Source organism: Protopterus annectens, chromosome 4.part0, assembly GCF_019279795.1.
Source record: "Protopterus annectens isolate FY-2018-M chromosome 4.part0, PAN1.0, whole genome shotgun sequence".
In the NCBI taxonomy this organism is placed as follows: domain Eukaryota; kingdom Metazoa; phylum Chordata; order Ceratodontiformes; family Protopteridae; genus Protopterus; species Protopterus annectens.
Window position 1 is genome coordinate 309,817,856 of NC_056733.1, and position 22,878 is coordinate 309,840,733.

The following is a 22,878-nucleotide window of genomic DNA, read 5'->3' on the forward strand; positions in this document are numbered from 1 at the left end:
TACCCAAGTGGTATAGAAAAAATCAGTGAATGCACAATCACCAAATCCAAAGTACAATGAAAGTTATGCATCAGCATGAACTGACTCTGGATGTCACTGTTGATATGATACCCCAACCCCACATGCAAAAATGGGTAAAGGGGTTGTGGATGGATAAAGGAGGAAATAACTCAACATTTGTGAAGGGTAAATAAATCTCTTACAGTTAAATAAGCTAATTCCATGTTCACACAACTGCAAACAAGGGGCAGACATCACATTTCTGAAGCATTGTTCCTGCTCCTCTGTACTGTAGAAACAGAATGAATAAACAGCATGCGCAATTCAAAAAAAGCAACGCAAACAAAAACTCCATGGTCCTGGAATCCCATATTCCTCCAAGTCAACTGAAAAAAATCCACTGCAGACATAAAACATGAAACTATCATAAATAATCGTGTTAAGAGTGCTACTCCACAGGTATTATGCAAAAACATATGCAATGAACACCATGACTTTAAGAATACTTTATTTTGTATAATGAGATGTTTAAAACAATGTTATGGCATATTTATATTTTGTTAATTTATTTTCTTTCCAGAGAATGTTTTTCTCTCTCTCTCAGGCCAGTCATTTCAGGACTTTTTTGTGGCAAAAATGTATGTGGCCCTGAAAGATGGATTGCCCAGTGTGAGGTGAAGGCTACACACAGAAGGGGAGGGGATACATTCTAGAAGCTGGTATTCATAGGTTCATAGGTAGGTACTAGGCTATCGGCACAAGGGCCTACGCAAGCCTAGTCAACAAGGTTCCATAGCTTATGCCACCCAAGAAAGTTATTTCCCTGTGCCACTGTCCAGCAGAGACACAGAAGTGATCCCCGGGGTGTATTTCCTATTTCCCATCCACAAATCAAGATTTTTCTTGAAAAGTGCTAATGAAGAACTTTGCTTGACATAGATGGGTAGCTTGTTCCAGAGTATAGGAAGTCTCTGGGACAGGAATCTATCCCTCCAGTGTGTTCTGTTTATTGTGGTGACAAGGTTTAGATTCCTAGAGCATGTAGCTTGGAGGGATTGGGATTTCTTTAGGTTAGCATGTCCAATAGCTCTGGGTTTGACATAGCTTTATATGTTAGGCAAAGATCACCTCAGTGTAGGCGATATGCTACGGAGTAAAGTTGGAGTTTTTTGAGGCGGTCAGTGTAGGGCATTTGTTTGAGGCCTCAAAAATTCTGTTTGCATCCCTGTTTTTTCACTTTTGGAGTCAATAGATAGATATCTTTGATGTGATCTTACATCTGAGGAAAGACATTCTTAGGTATTCACATATTCCCAAGCAATGTTTGGGCTGTGAATCCTATGCCAACCTGCCTTACAAATGTCACTCAGCTTTTTCTACAATTAATTTTCATTGATCTTGAACTGAAGACAAGATTTAATAAAATATGTTCCCTGTCTGCCTCAGGATGAGGATTATGAGGCTCCTGTAGAAGGAACCATACTTGTCTTGATGATTTTGTAAAAAGACTACACTAGCAGATTTACTGTAACTGCTTTTTTACTTACAGTATTCTTGGTGTACATTTCCAATCCTTTACTTCAGATCAGACTTATAAGAAAGTATAAGAAACATTAAAACAAATGTTTATATAATCACCAACATGCTTGTAGAAAGATTTAGTGATGTAGTCCATTCAAGACTCCCACACAGCTGGCCCCACACTTTCTAAAATCATTGCACAACTTTTCTCTTCTGTCCTGCGTATGTCTGAATCCTTCTGTACTATTACACTATTCAAAGTTCCACTCCATGGAGTGGTCACTCCTATGTTGAAGTAATGTTTTATTACTTCAACCTTTACTCTTTTGACATTATTCTTTTAAACATACTTTTTCTTCAGCGTTTATTTGTTCTTGGAACATTCCATCCAACTTTACCCTTCATAATTGTAAACATGCATATGAGATCCATTTATTGTCTTCATGCAACACATTTCCAGAGTCCTTTATCCTTTGAAATTTAGCCTTCCCTCTGCCATTCCACCAGCTGTTTTCTGCACTCTGTCAACCAGCATAACTCGTAGTTAGCTATAGTTTTGTGAAGTGCACACAGTAATAAAAATGTGGACTTGCCAAATTCACAAATAGTGCATATTGTTGCCTTGCCCAAGGAGATCATTGCCCCTCAAAGTATAACCAGTCACGTTGTTACTTAGCTATTGATGACTTATTCCAGACAGTGTTGCTTTAGCCACCCCAGGCAACTCTTCTCCTGAAAGAATGGATGAATCAGTAACTGTCTAAATTATTCCATCTCTTCATAAGCACAGTCTAAATAAAACTGCTAATAGTGACGGAGAATAAATTCAGTCAAAGCGTATGCATACCTTTGAAATGATTTAGGCATAGCAGTATAATTTGGGATGTTAGATTTTGTGTTGTTCCTCCTAGATTTACTGATTTTTCTCATAAAGAGAAACTTGTTTGGGATGCACGTTATTAAATAACTGAAATAAAGCCTGTGAAAATATGCAAACATTCCTTATCACTAAATATATGGAGTCTAACATCTAAAAACCTTATATCCCGCAAAAAAAAAATAAAAAAAATAAGGAAGTGCTCCTCTTTTAGGCCCTCTGCTATGATTCTAAAAGAGAAAAGGCTAGAGCTATCTTGAAAGATTGAGAAGTATGAGCATATGAGATGAGAAAATACACAGACATGCAAATAATTTGTGGTGCAATACAGGAACAACATACGTCTGCTGTATTCTTAAATGTACTGAAGATGAATCAGACTTATGAAGGTCAGCACATAATGTTATAAATGTGCATCTTGGCTTTGTTTTACCAAAGGGCAAATTACTTAGCTTCATGCAGTATACCTCTGTGAGATTGTGTGTGTGTGTGTGTCTGTGTGTGTCACATTACTTCATGGCTATTCTTTCTCTTTTCCTGTTTTAGGTTCATAGGCAAGTACTAGGCTAACTGCCCTTTTGGGATATTTTAAGCCTAGCCAATTTCCATTTCAAAGGTGAGAAATAAACTCTATACCTTTTGTGTATGAGGAAAATACCTTAATTATCATACCAACCCCAAACCCAATTAGTTTAAAGACTGGTATGACTGATTTAACCAGATAGCCAGCCAAAATATTGCAGAGCTTCTCTCTTTCTTTAGTGCAAAGTAAGTCATTGTGTTATTCCGATGAAAGGAGTCTTGTAAAACTGAAATGCATAGCTAAGGGAGTGTTCAGACTCATTGAGAAAGGCTATAGGCCTGCAAATACTTTCCTGCCTGTTCCATAAATCTTTTTTTTTAGAGTTTCCTCAGATAGATCATGTTTGGGCACCCTTCACAGACCAGTTTCGTCACTTAATATAACATTTTAATTAGATATAAAGACACAAACCATCACAGCTCCAGGAACCATTACTGGAAAAAGAGGGACTCTAGCAACAAGTCTGTGGTTGTTCACCTCCATGAAAAAAACAAGGCAATTAAAATATATAGAAATGTGAATGAATGAGAGTTGACTAGAAGAGCGCTATCTACATACCGTACTAGAGGGAGACAAAAGCACCCATCATATCATTGCAGTGCTGGATAGTTTTATTGCATATTAGTTTGAGTCATTTGCTAACTTCTCATACAACCTATGGCAAGCAGAGAACATGTGGTGAGTGCAAACTCTGAGATGACTTCATATGTAGTTGAAGGCTGGCTGTGCTGCTTCCTGATCCCATTCAAGGTTATGCTAAGGTCAATAGAGAGAAACCTCCAAGTTACCACCATACCAGCATGATGAACCTTCTTGGCTCCATCCCCAAAACAGAAACATGATCATTCTGAAGTTAGTAGTGAGGCCACCTTCCCTGGTGCCAATATGGGGTCTAGAAATATAAAGGTGGTTGGTATTATGATCCAGGCAGTAAGCCATCTAGTGCTGGGAAGGCAGTACATGGAGACAATGAGATGTGAGAGGGTTATATGGTTCAAGCCCGATGCATATTGTTAACAAACCACAGTTAATCACAGACAGTGTATCTTTTGCAGAAATGTTTTTACATGGATTTTAAACTTATTGGGCTTCTACCTTTTGTATCTTTTCACTGTGTTGTTCTTTGGGGGGGGGGGGTTGTATTTTTAAACACCTTTATTGAATCATCACTTGTGACATAGGCAAATTTAAATTTATACAAAAGTAATCAAATTGCATTAAATTAACATTAACAAACATTATACTTCACACATGTTGCTATATATCATATGACCTAAACTACATTACATAAATAATTCAACTCCTGACCATTTGTTATTAAACAAGAAACATCTTTATTAAACCATCACTTACGACATAAGCAATCATACATTTATATAAATGAAAACAAACGGCACCGACACAATCCTATTTGCAAGCATTTTACATCACAAACCCTAATGACACACTCCCAGTTGCAAACATTATACATCACTTATAATCTATCCAATCATTTTCATTCAAACATTACATAGCTCATTTAAGTCCTGCCTTCTTTTAAACCTCATTCCTCTCCTATATGAATTGTTCCCACAATTCCCATTTTTTCCTATGTAGTTTGCTCATACCATTTTCTAAAGATCTCAGTTCCAGTTGTTTTATCTCTGTTACTATATTCACTGCTTCTAATATAGCTGGTTTAGATTCTGACTTCCATTTTCTAGATATTGCTTTTTTTTGGCAGCTACCATAATTAGACACAGCAAGGCCTTGCCATGTCTAGGCAATTCCAATTCTGTATCATAGCTCAGAAAAATCATCTACCCTGTCTCACCAATCTCTCCACCCAGCATCTCCAACAGTACATCCCGCAGGCAAACCCTCAAGTCTGCCAACTCACTGCACTCCCAGAAAGTATGTTCCCAATTACCTCTTTCTTCCTTGTCACACCTCCAACATTTGCTGTCTACCTGAGGAAAACTTCTCTGTAGTCTATTTGGGGTATAAATGTATCTATGTAAACATTTCCAAGCAAAAATCCTAAGTCTTCTAGATTTTGTTGCATATTTGGGAGACATATATATATTCTCCCATTGTTTCTTTGTGAATTGCTTATCCAATCCCTCTTCCAAGTCCTTTCTAACCTCCTCTGATTGAGTCTTATAAAATATTGCATGATAACTATATGCTCTACTAATTATTCCTGTTTTAATGGCAGCTTCTGTTCTAGATTCCACTAAAAACTCTACTAGTGCTGGTCCTTCGTTAAGGATCCCCTCCTCCCTATTTCCTTCTCTTTGCCTGTACTCTAATATCAGTCCTTAAAAAGAAAGGCAATGTCTAACCTGCAGTCCAAATAAATTCTTGGCCTCTTCCCATTCTATCATGGCTCAGCACTTTCCACGTAGTTTCTTTGTTTCCTGCTGTATACTCAGTAATGCTGTCTAGAAAATGTGTAAATAAGAGCATACAACACACTAAATGTGCAAGCAGCAGTTTAAGGGGCTGTTTTACATTGTATTATTTCATCACTTTGGAGCAGAAGAACATAAATGCATCCACCTGGTTGTTGTATAAGAACCAGCTAAAGAAGTGACTTCATGGATGAAAAGAGAAAAATCTTTTCCAGGCCTCTTTCAGGGTACTGTGTTGAAATATAATATTTCAAAAAAGTGCCTATTTTATACTGGCAGACATTGTGTATTTTATTACTTCCTTACATTTCTTTGGAAGTAAACTAGGGTGACCAAATCATGAACTGGAAAAAATGGGACACACCCAAGGAGGGTTTGGGGGATACCCTCCAGCTAAAGAGGTGTCCGGGGAGCCTCCACCGGAAACTATTTATTGAAATATGCTCATTTTAACTATTTTGAGACCTAGAAATCTTTTTAAATTTACCTTCACTTTTGTAATCTAATTTAAACACTGAGGCATATCATAAACGAAAACAATAATTTTGCAGTGAATACTTATTTATTTATACATATTTTACAGCATAATACAACACAACAAATTAAATTCCACTAGTCTAGGATTTAAATTGAGGATATTTGGCTGTTGTCCCAGCCATTGTTAAAACCTCCTTCTTATCTAATATAAACTTGTAAAAACTATAACAGTCTATTTTGAAATTGTAGAGAACTTGCAGGATTGCAGAAAGGGTCTCCACTCTCATCTTGTTTCTTTCGTCCGTCCATTGAATGTTCATGAGCAAAAAGATTCTTTCAGTATTACCATTATGGGCAGGGATCGCAAACACATATTGGCATATCTTCAAAAATTCAGAGTTCTGTTCTGGCCTAGTATGGGTTTTGAAAAAAACAAACCCATTTTTCGTGACACTGAGGTGTTTTTTTATCTTCATCAGTCCACTCTTTAATATTTTCACTTACAAAATCCGCTAACGATGCCAGTTGATCAAATAGCAAAGTATCATTTATTTCAATACTTTTTTCGTTGAAGTAACAAATAGTTTCTTCAATTTGTTCCCAACTGGGGATGTCCTTCAAAAGCATCCATTTGAATTTTGAGAAGGTAGAGAATGGTACACTCCATTTTTTAAGATATTGTAGGCAGGTTTCATAAAACTCGTTAACTTCATTTTTGAAGTTAATTTCGTTTTGTTGCGTAATATTGGCCTGTTTAAGAATGGATTTTACACTAAATGATAAAAACAGTTCCTCTTTTCTTCTGGTCAAAGCTTTGAGAGTACATTCCAATACATCATTGACTTCCATAACACTTTTTGTACTTCCTTCAATCTTTTTAATTCCTTGGTGAAAAATACTGAGTTGGCTATGGATAAATCATAGGTATGCCTCACTTAAAGGATTATTAAAAAATTTTAACAAAATCTTTGGAGCTTTTTCCTCGTTTAAAAAGAAATCCTTTAAAGCATAAAACAGCTTTAAAATTCGTTCTATTGCAGGCATCAAAGACAGCCGACGAGTTTTTGAATACGCCAAAATAGTGCCAAATTCGACGTCGACCATTTCACAAAATTCTTTTAGCCTCTCTGTTCGCACCATGTATATAGAAAAATAAGAGAAGAGTTTGACAACAATACCTTCAATGTCACAGCTTAATCTATCAGCTGCTGCACATATGCAGTTATATAGTACATGTGCAGGACAACCCACACCTTCAATACCACCATGTAAATTAGTTGTTAATTTTGTAAATACATTGTTTTTTCCCACTCTGTTCAAACCACCAAAATTTGTCTTGGTATTGTCACCACAAAACGCAATGCAACTGTTTTTATTTAACTTGAATTCATCAATACAGTTCAAGCAGAAACTAGATATCGCATCTGACATTTCACATGGCAAGGAAGCTACTTTCAGTAACTTTGACTTTATCCCTTCATTTATGTCAAAAAACTGAACTACAAAAGGAAACATTTTTATAGCCTTGTGATTACTTGCATCAGTTGAAATGCCATAAAAAGGGGATTTATTTATCTCTTCACTGCTAGTTTTCATGCTGAATGGAGCTAAAACACCAGTTATCAGGGCTGATTGCTTTGCTCTGGCAGAGGTAAACTTTAATGCAATTGATGAGTCACTAAACATAACGCTGTTTAACTTGTTGACACAGTCATTTGACCTAAAGCTGTGATGGTGCTTTACCGTATGGTAGGCCTGAGTTAGTTCAGCAGCTCTAACTTCCGTTTCTTCATTAGAATCGTGTTTTATAAAATAATTGTTAAGAGACGTACTGCTACTTGGGGTACTCAGTCTGTTCCTATGTTTCACTGATGTGATGTGTTGTTTTATATCTGAACGTCCACCATGACCAGTACTAAAAACACTATTGCAAACTGTGCACTCGGCTTCACTGTCATAGCGTCCCTTTTTAATATAGTTCCACTCTTTGGAATACTCCTCCATAAACTTACATTGACGCTTGGGCATAATTATTGTCTATATGAGATGATAATATAAAATTAAAGAATAAAGTTTAACACCCAAAACAAACACCTGTCACCGGCAGGGATCACACATAAGACTAACACATTACACGCTGCTACAGGTCTGTCTATATGGCTATGCTTACTTCTAAATGTTTGTAGCACTTAGACTAGAAGTGCTTAGCGGAGCCCCTGACTTGATATTTGCTGGGGGCCCCCAAAATGCTAGCACCGGCCCCGGTTATACTTTATTGTCTTTGCTCCTCAACTACAGTGTACCTTCTTACGTTCTCCATTGTAGAGTTCCTTTAGCCATCTCTTCCTTGCTCTATGTTCGCTTTAAATAATCGCGCTTTCAGTAGCCATAGCAACAAGGTCTCATGTTCTTTACGCTACTCAAAAGTCTAAAAAATGAAAAATATTAAAACAAGATCAGTTTCACATACAGACTGACCTTAAAGTTATCAAATTTACATACATAAAAATACGCAGCTGGTATCACCAAATAAGTTTCACATAACACTCCAAAACCCCAAATTACATATTTTAAAAAAGTAGCTTTCAAGAAATTGTGAAACATCTGATATGACTCTGTAAAATATATTTTTCAAACTTTCCTTCAGATACCATTCATTTCAAATAATTGCAACAACACACATACTCACCTTCTTCACCACCGTTTATCTACCATAACATGCCAATCAAAACAATGAGGTGGGATTTAGTTTACTTGACACGCACTTTACAAAAGGGGAGGATGTGCTATCGCCAGCGATGCATTGTTGGTATTGCAGTTTTTAACTGCTCATTTCGTCATATTAGCTACGGAAATAGAGCTGTAGTCCCTGCAGCAAAGGAAACAGTAAAAATGCGGCGTGACGCGATATTGACATGTGACATTGACAACTTCAGTTATGTTGAGTTTCGATTTTTATTATCAATATTTATTGTGTGCTGTGTGGTAAATGAAGGAAACGTATATCACAAGTGTGTATGGTGGAAGAAGCCACTTTTTTATTCTTAAAATGACCTGCTTTTGTCTTAGAAAAGTTCAGTGGGCACTTCAACCCCTTATATACAGATGTTGCGGTTGACATGTAGAATATGCTTATGTACACAATCTTTCTCACCACTATCAGTCGGTCCGTCATCATCATCATCAATGAGGAGTAATAATGGTTTGAAAACTTGTGTTGAGGCACTTGTGGGTTTGGGTGTATGGAGGGACAGCACCAGTCTGCATTTTATTACGAAGCGCAGCATTTACACACCCACTCAAAATTATATGCAAAAGAGAACGAGCATAGTGGGCAGCAAGTATCTGTATGGAAAAAAGCTGCTCCTCCCTCATCTGTTACTCGGAAAGGTAAACAGAAAATACCTGTTTATTTTTGCAAGCTTTTCAGAAGTAGCCAAAATATTACTTGAAGTTATACAATTAGGAAGTTTTAGTGATTTGATAGAAAAGTGACATTTAGGCATCCCGAGAGTATTTTTTGGGACACCGGGTACGATCGTGAAAAAACGGGACAATCCCTTTTTTACGGGACGTTTGGTCACCCTAAAGTAAACAGACTATCTTGTTTTGCTTGTGAATGATTCTGTGTTTGGAAACGGACATAAATGCAGCTGTGTGTTAATAAAGATTGCAATCCTTTGTTTTCTGTTAACTATCTTGGAAAATGATATAGCGGTTTTTGCCTCAACAAAAATAGCATGCCAAATATGCCATGATGTGTACAGCAGACTAACTGATACCTTTATAGTTCTTCAGTACAAGTTTTTCATTTGAAGCTCACTTGTTTGACAAGGAGGCTGTAGAATTTACTAGACGTGGTAGAGGACATCTAGCAAGCTGAAGCTGCTATACTAGTTTGCATAGCTGCATGCATTTGCATTGCATAGCTCAATAAATTATCCACTACCTACAACCACATAGCCAGATTCATTACCGGAATGCCCTACCGCACCCATCACTGCCTAAATCTAAGGACACTGGGATGGCTAGAACTGCCCAACATCCTTAAACTCAACCAACTTACTGAGGCATTCAAAATTATTAAACATCCTGATAAAACCCCCTCACTGAACAATATACTTACCCCCTACTCCAATCTTTCGTCCCTTAGGTCATCCAAAAGTATACAAGTGTTGACCATTAAATCTAACAACTCGGGTGGTGAAGCTCTTTATGCCAATTCCATTGGCAAAGCCTGGAATGCCCTCCCAAGCAACCTAAGACTAATGACCACTCTGCACCAATTTAAAATTCACCTCCGAGCTCTACTAAAATCCCAATGGCTATGCCCATGCTCTAATCCCGACTAATAGTTCACGCCCCTGGCTCAACCTGGCCTACCCAAGCCTCCACCCAACCCAAAACCTTAAGGGTCCACTCTGTAGCCCTGACAATCCGTCTTTACTAACTTGTATCTCTTTTGAATTATATATACTATTACTTACTGTTTTATTTTGCATACTAATGTTAGTTTACTAACTTACTCTAGTTTTGTTATTATATGTGTTTATGTACCTCTGTTCTTTGGAGCTTTTCTCCCCAGGCCTCCACTGAAAATGGATATGTATCCAGTTGGACTAACCCGGTCAACAAATGTAAAATAAATAAAATAAAATAAAATAAAATAAAATAAATAAAAAATAAATTTGAGTCATCTAAACTTGTAAATAGCATATAAGTACATGTGCGTGTGTCTGTCGACACTGTATTTAATCCACAAATACCACAGGTGCTGAGTTATATTTAAAAAAGAACTGTATACATCCAAGCAGCAAACAAAAATAGTAGCACTTTTGCATTCTCATTTTAAAAATAAATTGAAAATAACTGCACACATCCTTCTATATCACTGTTGCAGTATTCCTTAAAGAAGGGATGTCCCACCCCAAGCAACCCATTGCTTAACCAATATAGATAAGTATAAAAGAGATCTTGTTTGTGACGTACAACACATTTATGCTCTCTGCACAAAATATAGGGCATAAAAGGGATGTATGGATGCAACTACCCTGAACTTCTTTTACCGCTACTTTGAATGCCGTTGTTGCCAGTTGGTTTGAACGTTTTGTTGCTGTACTGAATATTTAGCAACCCCGGACAAGTGTCCCATTGGGATTATTTCTGTTTTTATTTTTAAATTTATTTTTTGGTCTTGTATTTTTTATCACTACCTAATGTTCATGTCATCCAAGAGACGAAAGGATCATCATAAACATTTTCTTTTTTGTTTGTGCACTTCCCACAGCTGTACCTCTTATAGTATCTGTAAGCCATTTGTGCTTAAGACACTCACAAGCCATTTGTCTTCACTGACCATTTATAGGTTCATAGGTAGGTACTAGGCTACTGGCCCTAGGGCCTATATAAGCCTAGCCAAAAAGGTACCCTGGCTTTCGCCACCCAAAAAAAATATTTTCCTGTGCCCCTGTCAAGCAGAGCCACAGAAGTGATCCCCAAGGTGAATTTCCTATTTCCCATCCAATCATCAAGATTTTTCTTGAAGAGTGCTAATGAGGAGCTCTGTTTGACATAGATAGGCAGTCTGTTCCAGAGTATGGGAAGTCTCTGGGACAGGAATGTTCTGTTTATTGTGGTGACAAGGTTTAGGTCCCTACAGCGTGTAGCTCGGAGGGACTGGGATTTCTTTAAGTGGAGCATGTCTAACAGCTCTGGGTTTGACATAGCTTTGTATGTTAGGCAGAGATCGCCTCTGAGTAGGCGATATGCGACGGAGTAAAGCTGGAGTTTTTTGAGACGGTCTGCATAGGGCATCTGTTTGAGGCCAGTAACCAATGGCTTAGACAGTTTACCCAGGGTAACATGGCAGAATCTTTTAACCCTGAGATTCTCCTGCTAGGTAAAAAGAAAGCCAAGAAGTCTCAGACAGATTCTTTAGCTGTCCAGCCACCACCAGATGTCCCTCTAGAAGCAGGTAATAACTCTGTAGGTCATTCAGTGTTTACGTTGGATTCCTCTGCCATGACCCCCAACAGAGGGTGGCATGGATCTGTCTTTTCACATGTCGTCTGAGGCTTTCCAGGCATCTGCTTTGGATGTCAAGGGGAAACCGGGGTTGATTATCTCAGCAGGTCCTAGAGGGATTCTGCAGATATTGGTCAGGCAAGAAGTTCCAGGTTCTGTTTTTGAATTTCGCCAAAGGTCGAAACCACCAATATTTGCTAGGGCTGATGTCCCCTCTAAGAAAAAACAAAAACTGAAGCATGTTGTAGTCTCTCCTATGGATCCGCAAAGGGAATGGCAGGAGTTAGGGAACCAGATTGCTCGGGTGAGGATTCCCTGTCTGCTGAGGGGTCTTTGTCCCACTCCTCACAGATGCCTTTGCTTTTGTTTTATTGTTCTCATGATGAGGAGTCAGTTAATCCTGAGTCTCCTTTCAAGGAGTTTTCTTTTGGGGCACAATTGCTAGGATGATGTCATTTTAAGTGGGATTCTTCTCATGTGTCTGATATTCAGACAAGATATTGTAAGTTGCTTCAGGTGGATACAGTTCCTCCTGTATTGGCTGCCTTGTTAGACACTTTCATTGCTGCTTCCAAGTCTCCTGATTCTCAGCCTCCTGCTCCTAAGAAACTTGATAGGTGCTATAAGGTTCCTGAGGATTGTCTATTTTTAGTTAAATGTCCTTCCGCTAATCCGGCTGTGGTGTCAGTCTCTTCTGACAAACCTTTTAAACTTTTGCCATATGAAAAGGGTAGCAGGACAGTGGAGAGGATTGGCAAGAAAGTTTACACTGCTTCTACTTTGGCCTTTATGGCTATTGATTACTAGACCCACATGACCAGGTATGCTGTGGCCTAGATTGCTCACACCTGTCAGGTTATCTCTGCCCTCCCTGATTCTGCTGGAACAGGGCTCAGTTTTGAGCTTGTTTATTGGTTAATTGGTTAATTTGTTTAAACCAGTTTGCTCTTGTTTGCTACTGTTATATTTAAGTGTGTATCTGTTTTTCTGTGTTAAATTGACCTAAACAGAGATTAAACATCTTTAGCATAGTCTGGTTACAGGTTTTGCTGTATTCAGATCTGTGTGTGTGATTCCTGTGTTTCCTGCTATGCCACCTTGTGTTGGCCGGGGCCTGCCTGCACATAGTGGGAGTAAGTGAGCTGGTTGGAACTGGTCTGGCATACGGTGTTGAGCTAAGAGCTCAGGGACAAGGGTTGATTGGTCAGTTCCAGTGTTTCTATTTTACTTTCATTTTTGTGGTATTTTAAACCCAGCATTTGTGTGGGTTTGTGCTTGTTTGCCCATCGTGCATCACCACTGTGCTGTTTTAATCCTTTGCTAGGTATCTCAGTTGCATTTTTTCCCTTACCAGCTCTCCTGTGTAAGTGAGGCCCTCACATGCAGTTACTGTATTGATTTTATCCAGCCCTACTCACACCTATAGGTACTCTCCTCAGATAGTACCCACTTTACTATCCCTGACCTCTCTTCCACAGATTCTGATAACCATGGATGGACAATTTCCTATGGTTTCTCCTGCTAGTCTGGTTGATATGGGCATCTCAAGACAGTATAGCAACTGTCTTGTGTAAACAGACAACATTCTACTGCTACCACCTAGGAGCACAATATGTGAGAGATGCAATCACATTAAGAACCTAGAATCTTTGCTGTCTCAGTCACAAGCCAGTACATCTGGCACTGACAAGGTTGTGTGCACAAACACTATGAACGCCACACCTCTACTACCACCCACATCTGTACTACACACTCCTACATATGCGTGGGTTCTCAAAAAACATACCTAAACAAAAGAGACCTCTGAAGCAAAAGCACACACACATCACAACCCAAACCACCAAGCATCACACACACAGTACAAACGTCTGTATCTCACAGCCTCTAAGGTCCAACTACAAACCCAACATACTAGTCATATGAGACTCTATCTTGAGACACACAGATGTGCCCCTCACTAGGTTAGACAAGGAGAAGGTCACAGTAAGTTGCTTGTCAGGTGCTAGAATCCACCATGTCACCCACGCAGTCAGGTCTCTTAACAACAGGTATTGTTATGACTCTGTCATAGTCCATGTTGATGTGAATGACTTGAAACATACTTCTCTGGACTATATGAAGAGAGACATGATTGAGCTCGCTGAACATGTGTCCCAAGCAGGTACGTCCCTAACCTTAAGCAGCATCCTACTATCACCCAGAATGATACCTCAATACAAACAGAAAATGATTTACTTTAACAATCGGCTTAGTTTCTGGTGTCATTCCAAGGGGATCCAGTACCTGACAGCCTGGGAGGACATGATTGACAGACTGTGATGCTTTGCCAGAGATGACCTTCATCTGTCTCCCCTGGACTTTAGGCTTCTGGCAAAGGCTCTTGCCTTCCCCATAGTGCCTTTTTTAGCCAAAGTCATGAGCACAAAATTACCAACGTGAATATTTCTTATAAACGAAATGTAAAGGTCATGCTGCTAAACATTAGGAGTCTTAGCATGAAACTGCACTTATTGCAAGCATTCCTTGCCATGGAGGATGCTAACATTTGTGCAGTCACTGAAACCTGGTTCAAAGCTATGGAGAGCAACCCAGCCTTACCAGGTTACTAATTCTACCATATTTTCAGACTCCAAACAGAGGGCTACAAAGCCAAAGGAGGTGGAGTTTCAGTATTTATCAAAGACATACACACCTCCAGGCTGGTCAAACAGTATGACAACACAGGAGACACTCCAAGTGCAGTTAATGATTGACAAAACACCTACTCAAATCATAGCTAGCCACAGACCCCCAGTCATGACTCAGGATGCCCACTTCACCTATCTGGACTTACCTGAATTCATCAGGATTCAACCTTCTTCCCTGATCCTGGGTGACTTTAACTACCCAACCATAGAATGGAAGACCTATTCTAGCCCAAACATGAATGCCTAGAGATTCCTCGACTTCATCAGTGCCAATGCATTGGATCAGCTGATCAACATCTTTAAGAGAGGTGAAAATATCCTGGACCTGGTCCTAACCAACATGATTAGCCAATGTAGCACTCCTATAGTGTAATCCTCCTTGGTAAGATCTGACCATAAAGCCATCACTTTTGAAGTCACCATCTCTCCTGACCCCCCCCCCCCTTCCTAAAGTCATACGAAAAAACTTTTCCAAAGCTGACTACAATCTCCTCAGAGCAGGTATAAGCAGCTTCACAGCCACCGTCCCTTCAGTTGGAACTAGCACTAATGTCCATGCCTATGCCAAAAAACTATATGAGCACCTACATAGCTGTATGGACTCAGCACTACCTGACAAGATCAAATCATCTTCCTCAAGGTAGAGTAAACCTGCCTGGTGGACAGCAGCAATAAACAAACTCTATAACAGAAGAAGTTGGAAGCAATCTCTCCTTTGTCTGAACACGCAAATAAGGTCACTGGTGAAATCCTCTAAGGCTAACTTCGAGTCCAAATTGGCCACATCCACCAGGGACAATCACAAGGCCTTCTTCACATATGTCCGCAATCTCAAAGGCAACACCCAAATCTGCTCTGAACTGGTGGTCAATAACACCACATACACAAATGCCATAGATATAGCCAACCTGCTGGCAGACAGGTTCAGTGAAAACTTCACCCCCCCCCCCGTTCCCCCCATCAGTAAACCAGGACATCCCCAGCTCCTGCCCCCCTCTCGTCATCAACAGGAAGCATGTCCTTAATGTCCTCCCAAATTCAAAAAATACAGTCTCCATGGGACCCAATAACATGCCTGGCTGTGTCCTACATGAAGCAAAAAACAACAAGCTATACTTCACAACAATAAAACCATTTAATGAACAACAAAGTTTTCGGATAAAAATCCTTCATCAGTGTTACAATAATTAAAGTGAAGATACAGCCTATATACAATTCAAAGTAAAATCACATGACACAACCCACCCTATCAAATGATATCAGCAACACTTTTACAACGATTAAACTCAACACAAGTTTTTATAAATGTGCAATTATAAAGGAACAGAAGTATAAATTAAAAAAAATTTATATATATATATATATATATATATATATATATATATATATATATATATATGTGTGTGGATTCACTTCATAATACTGAAAGCTCAAAACACTGAAAATGAGAAAAGTTCATAATATAGAAGACCAAAACACTGAAACTTCAAAACACTGAAAACTCAAAACAGGTTGAATAAACAGGTTACTATTAAGCCTATTTTAAAGCAAAAACAACAGAGTATTAAATAATTAAGGAATACTATTTGTTAGTATATTTTTTAATCACTGTCGATATATATATATATCTATATCTATATATATATATATATATATATATATATATATATATATATATATATATATATGGATTCACTTCATAACACTGAAAGCTCAGTACACTGAAACCAAAACATTGAAACTTCAAAATCTTGAAAACTCAAAACACTGAAAACACATATCATGCATATACTGAGTTTAAACAACATAAATCATAGCACTTTCCACCAAGTGTAAGCAGGGGTTCCACTTAGAGTTGTGAAGTGCAATCTTGGAGTTGATATATCTAAGTAGCAGGGGGTGTTTTAACATTAGGGAGTAAAACCCCTATAGCCTTAAATAAGAACTTGTGGGATTCATCACTTTTTCGTATATGTTTAGCCAGTGCATTCATCATAACCCCTCTACGTATGTCCAATTTATGTTCTAGGATCCTGTCCCTCAGTCTCCTACTAGATTTACCTATATAGAACCCTGAACAATGCTGACATTTGGCCAAATAAATAATCAGAGGGGTATTACATGTAGCACTACATTTAAAAGTAAACTTCTTCTTGTTAATCAGATCTACAAATTAATTCAACACACAAATATTTATACAGCAAGAGCAACTGTGGCAGGGAACTTCCCTTCCTATTAAAGTTAACATGTTTCATCCTGTTAACAGCAAAGTCCTTATAACATAAACGTTGTTTTAAGTTGTCACAATTTCTATATGTAAACAGCAGTTTATCACATAGCCATTGTTCATGGCCAGGTATGGCCTTCAATATGTCCCAATTCCTTCAGTTTTCAAGCTTATATAGATCTTGGTGTAGTGCCGCAAGGGCTTCATATTTTGAAAATGCCCTCTTATAAGAATTCTTACCCGGAGCTCCTTAAAAAATGGCAGGAGCTCAATATAAAGCTTGGCTTGGACAATATGGTTTTGATGAACCAATTTTTCCAACAGAAGGAGGATGATCTATGTAATGAGATTAATGAAGTGGAGAAAAAATTGTCTGGCACAATGTCTTTTAATGTCTATGTTTCCATATATGATGCGATGTTGGGACGTCCTGCTACTTTTGATAAACAATTAGAAGCTACTAAAAAACACAAATTGCACCGTGATATCAATGATTTTAACCAAGGCCATATATTCTCTTGGCCCAAGCAATCTACACAGAAATGTAATATTGGCACCAAATGAGGATCTATGTATGAGTTGGATGAATCTGAGGTTTCATTCAATAACGCTCAACAGAATTTGTCTGTTCTTACATCATTGGCTGATAGTAATGCCCTCAGCCAATTGCAGGCCAACCATGGTGTTATAGTGATGCCTTCTAGGGTGGTTCCTTTGTCCAACCCTCTGCATAGAGATGTGAATATATCAGAGCAACAGAATAATGTGCAGGAGACAGCTGTGGATGAGGAAGTTGCATTACGGTCAGCGTCTTCAAGTAATAAAAATAATATTTTTTTAGACAAATCCCAATGGATAATGATATAACTACCCAAACAAGTGAATGTGCATAAACGACAGGCATCCAGGGACCCTCACAATCATGGGGGAGAACCCACAATGGTCCAGTGACACGGAGCAGAATGAACAAACATTAGTAAGTCTGTTAAATGTTGGTTAGTTTCACAAAATGATAAAGAAACATCTATTGCAGGACATTGTTCAATAATTAATTTATCTGATTACACCTTATCAGCAGCAGCTCTTTCGGTATTAGGACATGGTATAAAGTTTGTACCTGCTGGTGTTGATAGCATGGTGAATGCAGTTACTGACTTGAAAGTTTTTGTTTGTAACCTTAACCTGAAACTTAGTTTTAAAGAGACTATGTCGTATGTACCGAACCAATGTAAAAGATCCAGCACCTTTATACCATTGGGTGATCCTGTAGTAATGGCATTTAATAATGTTTGTAAAAAACAAATACGAGAATTGTACGATAAGAATAACTTTAAAAAAATGTACAACTTAACTAAACAGGAGCTTGAAGCATTTAAGGTACTACAGGATAACACTGATATAACAATCAAGGAAGCTGATAAAGGTGGTTGCATTGTCATAATGAACTAATGTGAATATATTGCTGCTATGAATGACTTGGTGTCTGATGTTGAAACATTTAAAGTAATTACTGAGCAAGATGTTAACAAGATTATTAGTAGGATTAATATGTGTATATATGACCTTCAACTTACGAATGATATTGATGTTGAAACTTTTAACTTTTTTTCTGTAGCATGTCTTGTTATTCCTATGCTATATGGGTTACCGAAGATACATAAGTCCCTCCAAAAACCACCTATGAGACCAATTGTCTCAGGAAGAGGGTGGGCCACTGAGCCCATGTCTATGTATCTACAAAACATCTTGAAACAATACTAATGGTCATGTCCAAAGTTATATTCAAGAGACTAGTGATTTTCTCACTAAACTATATGAATGGTTTAATTATAATATGGAGACAGACCTTTTGTTCGTAACATTGGATATTAAATCTTTGTTTATGGTTATTCCCAATGCATACTGTGTCAATAGGATAAGGGAAATCATATGCGAATATGGCACATACAGTGCAAGAGAAGTAGAAACCCTTTATGAACGTTTGGAATTAACACTTGAGAATAATATATTCTTGTTTAAGAAATGCATTTACCATCAAATATCAGGTGTAGCGATGGTTACTCCCATCGCTAACACCTATGCAAATTTGACACTAAGCAAATGGAAGGATACCTATATATGTATGGAGGGCAGAATAAATATGCCATTAAGATAACTTTTTATAAACAATTTGTTGACTACGTGTTTATGGTTTGGCATGGCTCGTATGATCAGCTGGATGAGCTGTTGCTTTATTTAAATAAAACAGCAGATTTTTTTAAGATTTGAAATGAATGCCTGTTCGAATGAAGTCATTTTTCTGGATGTTAGACTCCAACTTAATGATAGCAAATTGGACACCAGCATATATAGAAAAAATGTGCATACTAATAAATATTTACACAGGAGAAGTATGCATACTAAGCACATCTGTAAGGGCGTTACTAAGAGTCAATATATGTGGGCTAGTAGGTTAAACACCCAGCAAAATATGTGTGTCGAACAAATGTCCCATATGGCAGAGGAGTTTTGAGCAAGGGGCTGTGATCCAGAACAATTAGAAACCACTAGGAATGAGATATTGGAGTTAAGGCAGGATAAGGCCAGACCTTACTTTTCTAATCAAGATGGCCTGAATGCACGAGTGGAAACCAGTTGTGGCACTCAACCACTTAGATATCTTTTGACCTGTAGTAGATCCAGCCAACCAGTAGAGGAAATTATAAGAAGTAATTGGGACATATTGAAGGCCATACCTGGCCATGAACAATGGCTATGTGATAAATCGCTGTTTACATATAGAAATTGTGATAACTTAAAACAACGTTTGTTATAAGGACTTTGCTGTTAACAGGATGAAACGTGTTAACTTTAATAGGAAGGGCACTGTTCCCTGCCACAGTTGCTGTTGCTGTTTAGATATTTGTGTGTTGAATTAATTTGTACGTCCGATTTATAGGAAGTTTGCTTTTAAATGAAGTGCTACATGTATAGCTTGTTGTTTTTTGCTTATAATTTACCATTTGCTTACTTCACTTCACCACATTTTTCACTTTTTACTCATTGTATCCTACATAAACTCAGGCATGAGCTCTCAGGTCCATTAGACACCCTATTCAACAAATTCTGAGCACCGGCTTCATCCTAGCTGAATGGAGGACAGCCACTGTCATCCCTCTACACAAAGGTGGAGCATCCACTGACCTAGGCATTTATATGCACATCAGCCTAACTATTCTGAGCTGCAAGGCCATGGAATGCATTATCATAGACCTTATAAACAAGGACATTGGCAACCTCCAAACACTTGACCCCACACAGTTTGGTTTTGTCAAAGGGAAATCATGCCTGTTAAACTTGGTAGACTTCTTCGAAACAGTCACTAAAGCCATGGACGAGGGGAACCCGTATGTTAGCAGATGGGTAGCTTACTGGTAGAACCAACTCAGTCAAAGTAGGGGAAGCCACCTCTAGTAGTAGACCTGTAATGAGCAGTGCACCCCAAGGATCGGTCTTAGGGCCTCTACTGTTTGGGATATACTTTTCTGAGGTGCAAGCCAAAACCAGTGGTCTGTGGCTGACCAAGTTTGCAGATGACTGCAAGCTTGGCTCTGTCTTAAATTCCCCTAGTAATGTGAACATCCTGCAAGAGGGCCTTACCCAAACTAAGGACTGGTGCCAAAAGCACGGCCTCAAACTGAATGCCAAGAAATGCATCATTATCCCCTTTGGGGAAAATGTCATCCTCACTAATTATCACAGTAATAACAATGTACTAATCATGCAATCAGTCGTGAGGGACTTGGGCACCCAGGGTGATAGCAGAGTGACTTTTGACCACCATGTTGCCGCCATTGTACAGAAGGCTTTCTACATGGCCCACCTCATATATAAGGATATCACATCCAGGAACAAGGAGGTCATAATATCCCTGTACTCCTCCCTTATTAGACCCATTATCGAGTACAATGCCCCTTCGGCATGTACCTTGCCAAGCACATGCAGCAGTTGGAGAGACCACAGAGGTTCCTGACCAGACAAATCCAAGGTCTCAAACACCTATCATATACAGATAGGCTAAAAGCCCTGTCCCCTCTACTCAGTCTCATACAGACTGTTGAGAGGTGACCTGTGTCTGGCATACAAGGCCATTTCAAACCCAACCTTGATGGAGTTGCTGCATGGCCATAAGACAAACTCCACTCATGCAGCCCACATGTAAGGCTTTAACCTGGTCTGTGACATTAATAGAACTTGTTGCCAGGATAGATTTGTGTCCAAAAGACTCCCCCGTCCATGGAATAGACTCCTTCTCCATGTCAAGAAGAGTACCTCTGTAACCCTCTTAAAGAGGAACCTGGACAACTGGATGGAAAACAGAAAGTATACCCCTTGGGATCTCACCTGTGTCTCTGTTGGACAGGGGAAACAGGTGCTGATTTTGAGGGAACTTGGGTGAAATTCTTGGCTAGGCTTATAAGGGCCTCTGGGCCAATAACCTAGTATCATCCTGTGAATCTATGATGGCAAATCCTCTCCTTATCTTTTCTAGGTTCTGCTTCTCAAGTTGCTCGCCACTCTATTAAGTGTAGCTATAATGCTGCTGATGCCTCTTCTAGGGCTGCAGCTTTTGGGTCAGTCATGAGGCTTTATTCTTAGCTTCATTTCCAGTCTCTACTGGAGGGCATAAAGACCAAGTTGTTGGATGCTCCTTTGGGTAATACTCATCTTTTTGGGACAGCTGCTGCTGACTTGTTTAAGTCTCTTGAAGAGAAAGGCAAAGCCTTGCAAGACCTTAAACATATTTTTGTCTTTCCTATTCCTAAGTCCCAAAGAAATGATTCTTCTAGATCTGTTTTTGTTTGCAGGAAACCCCACCAGGTCTCTAAGGACAGGAAGGGTGGGAGGTGGGCCCCCTCTGCTAAGGCTCCTATGATTTCTGTGGTCTTGAAGTCTTCTTTATCTGACAAGCCTGCTACTTTTTGACAATCCGTCCCCCCACACACACCTTTAGACTAGGTTCCTTTGTCCCTTCAGCTCTTTTGTCTTCCAGATTGGCATCTTATTACTTCAGATTCTAGGATTCTTTCTGTCATCCATCGGAGTTACTTTATGGTATGGAAATCTCTCCCTCCTTTTTCAGGGATTCATCAACCTCCTCTGGAACAACTTACTAATTTCCCTGGGATTCCCTGTTAAACCAAGGGACCATTCAATCTGACCCCCTTCCCAAGTGGAATGAGGTTTTTATTCCAGGATGTTCCTGTTTCCTCAGAAGATGGACTTGGAGACCTATTTTGGATCTCTTCCAGCTGAACACCTTTCTTGAATTCCCTTCTTCTCAGATGCTTACTCCTTTCCTCTTTTATTACCCCAGGCTTTTCTGGTATCCTTGGACGTGAAAGATGCTTGCATTCATATCTCTACTCACCCTCTCTTCAGCATGTGTTTATGTTTCTCTGTGGCTTCCTTTCATTTCTCTGCTTTGCCCTTTCATCTCTGTCTTGCCCAAGGATATTCACAAAATGCCTAACTCCTGTGATAGCCTTCTGCAGACTCCAAGGCATTCAGATTTTTCCTTATCTAAATGACCTGTTGCTTAAGGTGCCCTCTCCCATTTGATTGTTGCAGGATCTGCAGTTCACCATCTCTCTTCTTCAAAGTTCGCAGTTTACTATCAGCTTCCAAAAGTCCATCCTGACTCCTTCTCAGGATCAGGTGTATCTGGATTGCAGGATTCAGATGGTGCCAGTGCTGGCCTCTCTTCCACCTCCAAAGGTAGTAACGTTGACAGCCTTCTTTCAGTCTCTTCTCCCCCATATTGCCATTCTAGCCAGGGGTGTTTCTTTGGGCTCAGGGATTCATGGCCTCTTCTACTCTGATGCTTCCTCTTGCCAGAGTGTATGTGCAAAAGCTTCAATGGTACCTCAAGTCAGTTTGGCTGCAGCATTGTCACCCTCTGAATTTCAGTGTACTTCTCTTTCCTGTCTCAAGAAGGAATTCAAATGATGACTTTGACAGTTTGCTCTCAACCCAGGCTGGCCCCTTCAGCCTCCAGTTCCTTCTCAAGAGCTGTTCATCGATGCCTCGGACTTGGGGTAGGAGTTTTT

The 22,878-nt window shown here is 39.1% G+C and overlaps 1 protein-coding gene across 3 annotated transcripts in view; it reads left to right on the forward strand.

Annotated features, from left to right (window-relative positions):
- Window positions 1–22,878, forward strand: part of TTC28 (tetratricopeptide repeat domain 28) — a 1,879,863-nt gene that overhangs the window by 1,325,736 nt on the left and 531,249 nt on the right. The window lies entirely within an intron of this gene.